The following is a 12,816-nucleotide window of genomic DNA, read 5'->3' as shown; positions in this document are numbered from 1 at the left end:
ATTTACTTTTTGCTGATGATAGTTTGCTTATGTGCAAAGCAAACTCGATGGAAGCAACTGAGATCTTAGAATGTCTGAAAAATTATGGAGAAGCTTCTGGCCAGGTAATTAATCTCCAGAAGTCATCTATAATATTTGGAGCAAAGGAACCAGACAATTTCAAAGAGGAAGTCAAGAACATCTTAGGCGTTGTGCAAGAAGGTGGAGAAGGTTCTTATTAGGACTTCCAGAATGCTTTAGCGGTTCGAAAACGAAAATCCTAAGCTTCATCAGAGAGAAACTACATGGGAGGTTAAAGGGTGATACACCATGGATTTTACCTATTATTAGCCATGGTTTATAAGAGTTCTAAGATACATTTACTACTATATAGAGTCTATTTAGAGTATTTACAGGTCAAGGTACTATTTGCAAGGAAATGATGTATTTGGAGCTTTTTGGAGGTATTTGGAGCTTTTTGGAGATCTTTTGAGCTTTGTTGGAAGCAAGAGATGGTCGACGGTCGCAATTCAGTATCGACCGACAGTTACCACCAAATATCGATCGATGTTGGGGTCCTCACATCGATCGATTATGAAGCCATGCGAGAATTAATGACAAATTAGAAGATTTCAAGTTTCACAAAAGTCTTAATAATTACATCATTAGTCCATGGCCGCCTGCAAGGCTATTTATTAGGGTTTTGTATCATTTTAGAGGAAGACTTGCCTAGAGACCTTTTTAGACCTAGTTTGGAGGAGGCAAGAAGCCACCATTGAAAGAAGAGAGTTTAGGATTGGAGAGATAAATCATCTACTGCAAAAAACAGAGAAGATCTTGAACTCCCTTGTTTTCATTATTTTTGCTACTTTTACTATTTATTTTATCTAAGTATTATTCAGACCATCATAACCATGTGTTTCAAGAATATGTCTGAGTAGTCCTTACTGTTAGATTTAGGTTTCTCAAACGGGTTGATAAATGTAATACTGACATAACAATTGCTAGGGTGTTTAGAAATAATGTTCCTTCATCTAGTTGTGCTTAAAGCTAAGTTTAGGATTGATCACCCTTTAAACTTAGATCTTGGGATTAATTGGGATCAAGCCATTGCTTGACCCAATACCTGAAATTAACTAGTATGATCTAACTGAATAGATATAGACGAAAGTTGGTCTAGTGAGTTGGAGAATACAAATCAAACTTGTCCTGTCGACGCAGCGATAGCCCTGTCGACCGATATGTAAAAAGGTGTATCGATCGATATTCACAAAGAATTATCGATCGACACTTTCTCGTGATTAAAATACGAGAGTTGAGATCCGCGATCCAGATTAGACAATCAAATAGACTGTATCTTCGTTTGAATTCAAGAACAGTTAATATTAATAAACTCGTAATTTCCCAAGTTAAGTTTTATTTATCATACCGTAGAATATACCTGAATCTAGCTACTTCAACCAACTCTTAACAACCTCAAAACAATCAATCGAGCAAATAAATTTGCTCACCAATCCATTTACTGCTTTTAAAACTTATAAACCATTCAATCTAGATTTATTTAAAGACCATAATCTACTGTGTAATCTTAGAGTCTCTGTGGATTTGATCCCTAAGTACTACATCCGAACCTCTTATTTGAGAGAGTAATTCATTCCTTAGGGTAATTTGAGTGATATCAAATTTGGCGCCGTTGCCGGGGACTCTTTCTTATTACCATTAGATTACGTTTAGAATTTAATCTAAATTTTTTTACTAAATTTGCTAAAAGTTTTCTCTCTTTTCCTGCTAACACAGGAGCTTCAAGATGGAAAACATGGATTTCGGCCGGACATCGATCGACGAAGTGAGATCAATATCGAGCGACAAGTCGACAGAAATATCGGTCGACGACGCACATCGGACATCGATCGACAACACCCCGCCGGAAGCAGGTAAGTATTCTCTTACCGATGATGCTAATGAGAGAGTAGTCCTAGGAGAACCTAAAGGTCAACTAAGCAACGCAAATAATCAAATTATGAATGAACAGGGGACTGAAATCCCTGTTCAAATCAAATCTATCTCAGAAAGAGATAATGAATGGAAATTGCCTTTGCAAGACTTCTTAAACCCTGGAAGGACCTATTCCAATAGGTCCGCAATTAGACTACCAAAAGATGATACCAAGAAATTCGGGATCAGTCCTGAATACTTAATTATGGTACGTCAAAACCCTTTCCATGGGACCATCTCAGAGTGACCGCACGATCACATCGAGTATCTAGAAGAATTAATGGATGATGAATACAATCGTTGTAAACTCTTCCCATTTTCCTTAGAAGGCGACACCAAAAAATTGCTTGACCAAATACCAACATGATCTTTGACCATTTGGAAGGAGATAAGGAGTGTCTTTATCAATCAATTCTTCGATGAGGCACACTACTGGGATGTAAGGAAGAAAATCTCCACATTCCGTCAAGGTCCACGAGAATCGTTCTGAAACGCTTGGGAGAGATTCAAGAGCTACCAACTTGAATGCCCCCACCATGGCTATTCAGAGCCACAACTAATTAATACATTTTACGGAGGTATTAATCTTCATTACCAAATTACGCTTGACACAGCCAGTGAAAGGAATTTCAGTACCAGGAACCCCGAAGAAGCAAAGCGTTTGATCAAAAATATAGCTAGGGGTAGATCCTACGAATTGATGGACGTAGAGTTAGGAAGGAAAGCTGACCCAGTTGATGAGTCACCTTTACCCGACATTAAAGAACATCTAGATTCGTCCCATTCTACTTTTGAGGGACATAACCAATTTGGGATTTACCAAATTGATGATGATACCCTATCTGAGCTAGAACAGCAAATAGATTTCGTAGATAGCAAAACCTTGGAAAATAAGTATCCTAACCCCGATAGCTTTACCCAAAATTATGATGCTACTGTTGGATCATGCCGAGGCAAAGCGAAATTTAGGCTAAATCAAGCTTTCACGGGAAATCGCAAATTGGCCACTGACCTGAACGGAAAGATAGACTTAATCTTCAGTGAGCTGACGAGGAAGTTCGACACTTTGAGTGAACACATTAAGAGACTGGACAGTCGGGTCGAGCCAAACTCGGTCGCTACGTAGCGATCGAGCACGTGCACGTTTCGATCGTTACGAAGCGATCGAACTTTCCCGAAACGTCGATACGACACGAATCCATGCATTCTCGTCTACTCTTTGATGCTATCTTCCGAAGACCGTAGCAAACCCATTTCATGTTTCTCGTCATTTGAAGTCATCAATGGAACCTTACGATAAAAACTGCGGAAAGTTCGTTTTTATCGAAAGAACCCGTAATGAACGTTTCGAGCCAAAAGATGGCCCAAAGAGACCTAAGACGTGACTCGAAGCCTACTTACGATTTCTTAACCAAAAGCCTGTAAACCGTAGGACGGTTTACGCTTGGTACGCAAGGAAAGATAATTGTCAAGTTTCCGCGGATAAATACAAAGTTTTGGAAGATAATTATGAATATCGGGAAAAATGGAATATCTCCATTTCTAAGCTATGACGGCTTAAGGGCAGAAGGAGAAAAGCGTAAACCGACTTAGGAGCGAGTATATAAGGAGTCCTAGGTGAGAGGCAAAAAGGAGAACTTTTACACAGCAAACTTAGCACTTAGAGCGATTTTAGGCAATTTTCTGTTATTCGAGCTGCGACTCAATTAGGTTTTTGCCGTCTTAGGGTTTTTAGAACTAGGAACCTCGCCGACAGCTCTCGAAGCCCAGGCACTTACCTTGTTGTAAACGCGCAAACGCAGATTCGGAATAAGAACTATTTTACTCACTTTTTCGATTTCTTATTTTATTACTGTTCTCGTTTCGTGTTCTGATTGCTTGGCGTGTGGTATTAGCAGATATACGGGACCTCTGGGAAACTAGGGTTCTCCTACTTTCCTAATTTAAACGGAAATCGACAGTGCGAATTTCGGTTCCCACAATAGTGTCCTAGACCATTACACTTGAAGCATCTGATGTCTCTTGCACGGCTAGGATTCTCAATAGCTTTTCCTTTGTCAACACGAGCAAGAACATCAGTCTTAAAAGCTTTATTTGTTGTGGAAGAAGACTTACCTTTGTCTTGATAACTTGGCTCAGGAGTGAAAGACTGTTTAGGAACAAAGACCGGCTTTGAGTTGCTCTTCCTTTTGACCTGTTGTTCGATCAGGATGGCTTTGTGAAACATTTGATCCACAGTTCCATACTCTTGAAGCTCCATACGGTCTTGGATGTCTCGGTTGAGGCCAGAGAGAAACCTAGCCATAGTAGCGTCCATGGGCTCGTCTACATCGGCCTTGATCATCAAAGTTTCCATCTCCTGGTGGTAGTCTTCCACGTTCTTGGTGCCTTGAAGCAAACGTATGAGTTTCTGGTGGAGGTCTCGGTGATAATGGGCAGGAACAAAACGTCTCCTCATCAGCATGGAAAGCTCGTCCCATGTCTCAATCGGTCTTGCAACTGTTCTCCTCCTGTGGGTCACAACTTGATCATACCAATTAATAGCATAGCCAGAGAATTCAGTAACAGCTAGTCTAACTTTCTTAAGTTCAGAAAAGTTTTGACAATCAAAGACATGTTCAATTTTTCTTTCTCATACAAGAAAAACATCAGGATCTTTTTTACCCTCAAAAGGTGGTATTTTCAGTTTCAATCCTCCTTAGCTATCATCAGTACGTCCATTTATAGCAAAAGGATTGGTATCACCTGGTTCCTGGTTTCTGTGACCTTTCCTAGGTCGATTTATGGATCGGACGTCGTCCTCATGAGAGTCCTCCTCTCGGATCTCTTCATCATCAGACCGGTTTGGCCTCCTTGGGCGATATCTTCTGGCTCCGGTTCGAGGACGCGGCTGTTGACTGTTTTGGATCTCGTCTAGCCGTATATGGATCTGCTCAAGACCTGCGTTCATAAGGTTAGTAAAAGAATCATTCAAGGCTCGCATTTGCAAGTTAGATAAACCGGCCACTGAGTTTTCGGGTCGGCTCCTTTCGTCTCCACTACTCATGGTTTCCTGAAAATTCTTAAACACAAAACTTTAGATAAAAATTCTCATTCTCTCAAGTGTTTGATCTCACCCACACACGTGTTTCTCTCAGATTTTTTTTTTGGTGATCACTCACAAGCCTTATACTCAAGGTTCTAAGAGATCTAATCAAGGAATCCCAAGGGACAAACTTCAAGCAAACAAGGGAATTTTTTTTTCTAAGATAGATAGAAAAGAGAGAAATTTTGGTTTTGAAATCCATTTTAACCACCTCAAAGGCTGGATTTCTCCTCAGCCAGCAGGCTTTCTCTTCCACCACCAATCCACAAATCAAACTCTTTGAAATTTCTTTTCTTTTTTTTTAAATCATAGATCTTTCTTTCTTTCTTTTTAATATTTTTTTTCTAGTGGATGGTAATGAGGGGCCCGGATTTAAGATAGAAAGAAGAAGAAGAAATGTTTATGAAATGGAAGATGAGAAGATGAATAGACAATACCGGAAGAGTGGCTCTGATACCATTTTGATACGCCTTAGAAAGGATCACTCAACCGGATTGGAAAAGATATGAACTCCAAAGGAGATCTGATGGATCGATGGGTCGCACAAAGGATGCGGAATGGCCTTTGATATTCCTGAACCAGATCATTGCCGGATGTGACGCACCGGTCCAACAAAGTGGCGATCTCGAACTGTTTCTTGATATGACTCACAAGACCAACGGACAAGAAGAGTTTGCTTGGAGCTAACCACACCTAGGAAACAAGAGAAGTTCTAATCGAAGAACAAAGAGTAAAGACTCAAAAGTTGAAAGAAAATTGAATAATTTTATTATGAGAAGTGCTTACATATTTATACTACTTGAGGAATAGAAAAAGACTTAAGAATGTATTAAAGACAACTTAGTAAATCGAATCTGGATCAGAAAAATTAAAGACAATGTATTTGGATCTCAGATCTGGTCAAAGAGACTCTTCGGCCAACGTCCAGGTTCGTCTGAACCAAGTGGTTCCTTCGCGGTAAGGAGCAGGACGGTCGCGGCGCGATCCGGACAGTCCGTTGGGTAAGGCTCATGTGCCAACTTGGTTCCAACACGACCCAAGTCTTTGGACAGTTAAAGAATCTGTGCCTTAGAGAAATTTTGATCATCAAAGTTCAAGAACTGATCAAACTGGCCGGCTGATCCATCAGTACGTTCGTCGGGACACTCGGCTCAGATCAGACGGACAAAACGGGAAAGACTATGGTCTGTCTCGGTTTCCACTCGATCAAAGTGAGTTCTGGCTCGACCATTAGTCGTGGCTTGGTGAGTTGGTCAGGGAAGACAAGCTCCGGTACGGTAGGTTCGGTCATCTGGACGTGGTTCCAGCCTTAGCTCCTTTCCGGCTGCTCGCGGGTCGATCCGGTACATGGCTCGGTCTGTCTGTCTGGAACGATCGGCTTCTTGAACGTCGGTTGGAATGATCTGATCGTCCTGATCTCCATCCTTTCCATGTACTGAGGCGCATCAGTAGCGACCGAGCTCGAGCCAAGCTCGGTCGCTACGTAACGACCGAGCTCAAAGCCAAGGTCGGTCGCTACTTAGCGACCAAGCACGTACGTGGTTCGGTCGTTACGTAGCAATCGAACTCTCCAAAAACGTCGATACGACACGAATCCATGCATTCTCGTGTACTCTTCAAATGCTATCTCCCGTAGACCGTGGCTAAACCATTCTATTTTTCTCGTCACTCGAAGTCATCAGTCAAACTTTACGATAAAAACCGCGGAAATTTTGTTTTTATCGAAGAAACCGTAATAAACGTTTCGAGTCGAAGACGGCCCAAAGAGACCTAAGACGTAGCTCGAAGCCCACCTATGATTTCTTAATCAAAAGCCCATAAGCCGTATGACGGTTTATGCTTGGTTCGTAAGGCAAGATAAATGTCAAGTTTCCGCGGATAAATTTGAAGTTTCCAAAGATAATCACGAAGATCGGAAAAAACAGAATATCTCTATTTTTAAGCTATGACGGCTTAAGGGCAGAAAGCGAAAAAGCGTAAACCGACCTAGGAGCAAGTATATAAGGAGTCCTAGGCGAGAGGCACAAGAAAGAACTTTTTCAGAGCAAACTTAGCACTTAGAGCAATTAGGCAACTTTCCGTTTTTGTTATTTCGAGCTGCGACTCAACTAGGTTTTGCAGTCTTAGGTTGTTAGAACTAGGGATCTCGCCGACAGCTCTCATAGCCGAGGCTTCTACCTTGTCGTAACGCTCATACGTGAATGCGGAATAAGACACCTTTTGCTCTTTTTGCGATTTCTTATTTTTTTACTGTTTTTGTTTCGTGTTCTGACTGTTTGGCGTGTGGTATTAGCAGATATCCGGGACCTCTTGGAAACTAGGGTTCTCCTACTTTCCTTATTTAAACGGAAATCGACAGTGCGAATTTCGGTTCCCACAACAATTAATATTAATAAACTCCTAATTTCCCAAGTTAAGTTTTACTTATCATACCTGAGAATATACCTGAATATGGCTACTTCAACCAACTGTTAACAACCTCAAAACAATCAATCGAGCAAATAAATTTGCTCACTAATCCATTTACTGCTTTTAAAACTTATAAACCATTCAATCTAGATTTATTTAAAGACCATAATCTACTGTGTAATCTTAGAGTCTCTGTGGATTCGATCCCTAAGTACTACATCTGAACCTCTTATTTGAGAGAGTAATTCACTCCTTAGGGTAATTTGAGTGATATCAAAGGGCTGGTTCTCCAAATCACTCTCCCAAGGAGGTAAAGAAATACTTTTGAAATCAGTAGCTCTCGCTCTTCCAGCGTTTGTAATGTCTTGTTTCAAATTGCCAAAAGATTTTTGTTCTAAGCTGACAAGTGCAATGATTGAGTTCTGGTGGAGCAATGGCACCAACAAGAAGAAGATATCATGGATTGCTTGGCAGAATTTATGTAAAGACAAGGAGCTGGAGGGACTGGGTTTAAAGACATTGAGAAGTTCAATCAAGCGTTACTTGCGAAACAAGCTTGGAGAGTGTGGAAACATCATGAATCCCTCTTGGCTCGGATATTACAGCATAGGCACTTCCCTCGTTCGTCCTTCTTGGAATGTGGTATTGGGACAAGGCCTTCATACGCTTGGCGAAGCATTCAACATGGACGGGAGCTTCTCAAGAAGGGGTTGTTTCACAAGCTTGGTAATGGGGTAAACACAAAAGTATGGACTGATTGTTGGATTATTGATAAGGTTCATAGAGCCCCGCGATATAGACAAGACGCCATTGTGGATCTGACCTTAACAGTGAATCATCTGATCAACCCTGCGTCAAAAAGGTGGAATGAGACTCGAGTGAGACAGCTCTTTGAAGAAGAAGATGTAAGCATCGTTCTTAATACTCATTTCAATTTACTGTCTGTAGATTCTTTGGTTTGGGGTTTCTCAAGAAGTGGGTTCTATGACTCCAAGAGTGGATATAAGCTCCTTGAATCCATACAAGAGTTGCAATCTCCTGCACCGCAGCCCCTTCCTCCTTTAGAGAAAAAGCTATGGAGTGACCTCTGGAAAACAAAAACATCTCCAAAGCTCAGACACTTTCTGTGGCGAGCTCTCTCTGGTGCACTCGCAGTCAAAGAAAGGTTGAGATCAAGGGGAATCAACTTGGATACAACATGCCCTCTGTGTGGACTTCATCAGGAGACCATCTGTCATGTTCTATTCACCTGTGATGTGGCTAAGGAAACATGGGATCGCGCTCAGATTCCACTCCCATCTGCAGGTTTCTCCCACAACTCGGTTCTTTTGAACTTGTACCATGTGCTCTCAGTTAGTAAAAATCAAAGAATTGGACAATCTGAGAGGCTACGTTTCCCTTGGATACTCTGGCACCTATGGAAAGCAAGGAACATTTTCTGTTTTGAACAGAAAAGATTCTCAGCAGCTAACATCTTCTCCAAAGCAGCTGAGGAATCTTCCATTTGGTTTAATCTCATTCGGAAAGATCAGGAAGAAAAAAGTGCAACCAGAGTATTGGATAATGGGCGGGCTTGGCAGAAACCTCCCATGGGGTTCATAAAATGTAATCTAGGATGCTCTTGGTCAGCTAGTTCTCAGCATACTGGAGCTTCTTGGGTGATCTGGGATTTTTGAGGCCAGGCAATGGAACACAGTCGGAGATCTTTCACGGGGGTTAGTTCAAACCTGGAAGCAGACCTTACTACATTGTGTTGGACAGCAAAAGATCTTCATACTCTGCACTGGAACAGAGTTATCATGGAAATCTCATCAGTTCATATGCTGGAAGCTTTGGACAATCCTCTGTGGTTCCCTGGCTTGTCCAATACCATTGAATGGACTAGACAAACACTAAATTGCTTCCAAAACTGCTATGTGGAAGTTGTGAATGTTACTACAAATAGAGTAGCTGAGAAGATCGCTGTCAGTGTGACTAAAGATAGACGGTTTCAATCTTATATAGCTCGTGGAGGTCCAAGTTGGCTCACTGATACAATTCTTGAAGATGCTTCCAATTCTCCATCTACATACCCAAGATGAGATTGGAACAGTCTCTCTTAGGGAAGTATGAAACCATGGTTTCTACACATTTCACCCTTTATAGGGTATTTGTTTTTCAAACACCTATTGGTATGCTTTTATCTGTTTTCCTCTTCTGTATTTTCTTTCCTCCGACAATTATGTTGGAGACCAAACATTTGAAGTTATTTCAAAGAAAAAAAAAAAGGGACTCGTCGCTTTTTTCTTTTAGACTGAATGAGTTGACTGATACTCTGTAAAATTCCAAAAAAATGTTTTGTATTTTCATATGTCCTGAACAAATATTATTTATATTTTGAAAGTAATAATAAACTTACAGTTGCATCCACAACAACTAATTCAATGGAGTTTCTAGTTTGGAGTTGTACAAAGTCCATTTGTTGATAATCTTCACTCAAATTATTGGAGTCTCACTGGATGCTTCTAAAAGATTCACCGGAACATATTATGAAATATTTCTTGCGAAAATTGACATAGTTCTAGACAAGAGAGAGTCAAACAATTAGATTGTAAATGAGAAAAGTATATATAAGTATTTGACTGATAAACATAAGAAACCGAATAATATTTCCAAGTATATCGTAATCACCCTGTTTAAAATATTTACAATAAATATAGTATCTTACATAATAGGAGATATTTAAATGAATGCTAAACAATTTATGGTATATACATTGACATATTGTCTTTAACAAAGCATAATTCGTAGTTTAAATATACCGGAAGTGTAGCTGCTGGAAACAATATCATAACCGACCATTACATTATATGTGGTTATCAATTAACCAAATACTATAATAGTCAAAATATCTAAATGACATAATCTATCATGTTTCATACGTTTTGCATGAAACATAACTATCCTAAATATTACATCACAATTGTATGGAAAATGAATCCCTAAATTATAAACCCTAAACAACATAAACTTTTAATGTTGTATGTATATAAACGGATAGCATATGTGGACATGGAATAATAAATCAATAGCACTAATCCAATTTTGTATATATAAACCACACACACACATATATATAACTTAAATCAAAAATGGAACTTAGATTTATACAACAAACTTTTCAATACAATGATTTAAAATTATTATTTGAGATTAGAGGATAATAACATTAGCGAATTTTGGTTAGGACAACCAGATTATAGATTAACACAAACCGAAATTGAGAAAGCGGTAATTAATATCAGTTTAGAGAAACTAATCCCACATTAGCCAAGTCAACATGTTTAGAGAGGCTAATCCTAGGTATTAATGAGTCAAATATGACCCATCATCTTTGCCAAGTCACATTTAAAAGGTATGTGATATGTGATACTTTCACAAAAGATACGTTTTATCCTATTTTGTTTTTCATCGTTCAATTATATATCCTATTAAAACAGAGCTATAGTATAAAACTAACATTTCGTTCATGTGTTATCTACAAAATATGTTATTAGAAATATTTGAATATTAATTAAAGATATTAATGAAAAATCAAATGTGAATATAAAATCTGTTGAGAAAAAAATAAAATATTACAAAAATTTCAAATACTTTATGTAAAATAATACATTAATTAATCTCATGATTCAAATGTAATATTATTATAAATTAATATTAACAAAAATTTTACTATAAAACAAAAAAATAAACACTCTATGTTAAAATTTTATAATCACAGTCTATATTATATTAAAATAAAATTACTGTGAAAATTATACTAAATTAGTATATTAACCTATATTATTATTATTATTTTTTTTTTTTGACAGCAAACATTTACAGACTCATGTAGACTCTGTAAACCAAGGTGGTAAAACTACATCCATGTGCACGACGAAAGACAGTTGTTACCGAGCACTCTGTGCCAAGCTATCCGCCCTTTTGTTCTCCGTCCTAGGAACATGAACAATTTCTGAGTTGACAAAACTTTGTCGCAAAGTCTTGATATCTTCCAGGTAGCTTTCAAATGCTGGTCATTCTTCTGGTTCCGAAACCATCTTCAACAGTTGAGAACAATCCGTTGCAAACGTAACCTATATTATTTTTAAAACATTACTTTCATATAAATAGATGAATAAAATATCATCCACCGTAATGCGTAACACAATGCTCTTTGGATCATGTCAACATGAAAAGAAACCAAGCAACGGATATTCTTGCAAAAGAAATAATTTGAAATCTTGTCATCCGTTCATAATTTTATGGGCAACTAGTAATGTTCCCGTGCTATGCACGGTAAATATTTTAGTATATAGAAGGCCAAATTTCAGTTACACATATAGCTTAAATTACTTATATAGAAAAACTTTGCTTTATAAGAGGGACATGAATAATAAACAAACTATTAACACCCATTTATCAGTAACCACAAACATATAGAATAAAGTTAGATTTGTTTAAAAATTTCTTTGATCTTAAGTAGCTCTCTGAATACAAATATTAGTTTGTAGATTTCACCCTACAATCGTACATAAACCAATTTTTTCACTTAATATATGAAACATTAAAGAAAAAAATATTAATGTACTTAACACAACATAGAATTTCAAAACAAACCAGATCCTTAAGGTGGTAAATTAATAGAATTGCTTTTACCTTTTATCGGAATCAGTTCCTCCTATTGTGCCATGTAAACGTCTGCTTTCTTTCTTAGTTCTTGCTTCTCCTTTCTTTCTCTTTTTTTTTTCTATTTAGAAAGTGAATTTTGACACTGGCTCTAAACATTCTGCACGACCCTAATTTTGAGTTAATGGATCGAGATTGAATTTCTTTTTTTTTTTGAGCAACTGATATCAAAATTGAATAAGAAAGAGTATTCGCTGGTTTGTCTGTCAAATTTTAGAGATATGAATATGAGAGAAAAGATCGTGGAGAAGAAAGTGGATTATAGGTAGTGTGGATTGTTACATCAAAACCGTTGGCAATTTTTTATTTATCATATCTTGTTTTAATTGATTTTAATTTAATTTTATAAACATTAATGATGTGTAAAAACTTAATTGGTTATATGACTTGTGCTTTAGTATATAGAGGATTATTTCAAACAGACATTTTTAAGTTTTTGTAACAAATAGACTTCAAAAACTAAATGACCAAAATAACATTTTTTATTTTGAAAATTTTAATTTTTTTTAAAAAAAGTTTGAAATCTTATCCCCAAAACCCCACTCCTCAACTCTAAACTCTAAACCCTAAACTCTAAACCCTAAACCCTAAATACTAAACCCTAAAACCTAAACCCTAAACTCTAAACCCTAAACTCTAAA

The sequence above is a fragment of the Brassica napus genome, chromosome C4 (assembly GCF_020379485.1).
Source record: "Brassica napus cultivar Da-Ae chromosome C4, Da-Ae, whole genome shotgun sequence".
NCBI classification, from domain to species: domain Eukaryota; kingdom Viridiplantae; phylum Streptophyta; class Magnoliopsida; order Brassicales; family Brassicaceae; genus Brassica; species Brassica napus.
Note: the sequence above shows the minus strand (reverse complement) of the source record.